This window comes from Amphimedon queenslandica, unplaced genomic scaffold, assembly GCF_000090795.2.
Source record: "Amphimedon queenslandica unplaced genomic scaffold, v1.1 AMPQUscaffold_12812, whole genome shotgun sequence".
NCBI classification, from domain to species: domain Eukaryota; kingdom Metazoa; phylum Porifera; class Demospongiae; order Haplosclerida; family Niphatidae; genus Amphimedon; species Amphimedon queenslandica.
In genome coordinates this window covers 30,996-32,489 of record NW_003546952.1, presented here as the reverse complement: position 1 = coordinate 32,489, position 1,494 = coordinate 30,996, and positions in this window count along the sequence as shown.

Sequence of the window (1,494 nt, the reverse complement as noted above, 5' to 3'; positions counted from 1 at the left end):
ACTATTCATCCCATTACATGTAACAACGGAGAACATGCAATCAATCCTTACCAGGGGCCAGTCCAGAACAGTCAGACCTACTAGAGGGGGGGTGGTGGAGGGAGAGAGCAGAATATGTGGATTATATTGTACATGCATAAAATACATTATAAACATGCGTAATTATACATTATTAACTCTCACTCTACCTCACACTCAACTAACTTTAAACTTGATCCCGAGTCCAGTCCAGAACAGTCAGAGGCCTACTAGAGGTGGGGGGGGTGGAATGACTTGTGTGGATTATATTATACATGCATAAAATACATTATAAACATGCGTAATTATACATTATTAACTCTCACTCTACCTCACACTCAACCAACTTTAAACTTGATCCTGAGTCCAGTCCAGAACAGTCAGGCCTACTAGAGGTTGGGGGGGGGTGGAAGAACATGTGTGGATTATATTGTACATGCATAAAATACATTATAAACATGCGTAATTATACATTATTAACTCTCACTCTACCTCACACTCAACCAACTTTAAACTTGATCCCTGCAGAAATAAAAAAAAGAGAAAAATGTTTAAACAATAGAATAAGTAAAGATCAATGGGACAGTGCTCTATTACATGTAATGGGATGAATAGTGATAAAATGAGCCGTTTATTATTAGCACTGTAATCAAGGTTATTAATAACATGCAATAGATACATTGTTACCATACACTGAAGACTTGGACTGAATTGATGCTGAAGAAGACTGCATGCTGGCTTGAGTCTATGTAGCAATCTTAAGGAGAGGGAGATAGAATACATGTTACAGATAAGGATGTACATGTACATGATAGTGTGTGGATATCATTAACCAATAGAGAGAACTGCCTTTGATCCATTGATACACACCAACCTGAAAAATATAAATTCAAATGTCATGAAATAACAATAAGATAATAGTATAAGAATAACCACATAAAATGCAACAGACACTTGGATGTACTGTAGGTAGTTTTATCTTTAGAATACTGATAATATCCTGAAAATGAACAAGAATACACATTACAAATTTCCATTTATAACATAACTACCACATAAAGACTTAATTCAGTGTATTTATGAACCTGTAAAATAACTTAAAATATCCTGAATGAACCAAGTACATGAATATAACCTGTAAAATAGATAATAATACAAGAACACATATTTACTGTACAATAGATGAGACTTGAAACAATATACTTTTAAAATATACAAGAGTACATTAGAACATATAAGTACATACGATACTTGAAATAGTATACTAAGTAATATCCTAAAAATATACAAGAGTACATTAGAATGTACATGCAAGTACACGTAGATGTGTAAAGATTAGGGCAGGACTTTATTACCTACAAACATAGAGTGTACATAATAATAATACACACGTACCAATAATGAATGAAAGGATCATTGAAATACTGACTGGTTGTCCTACATAAAACAATAGAGCCAGTATAATATGATATAATA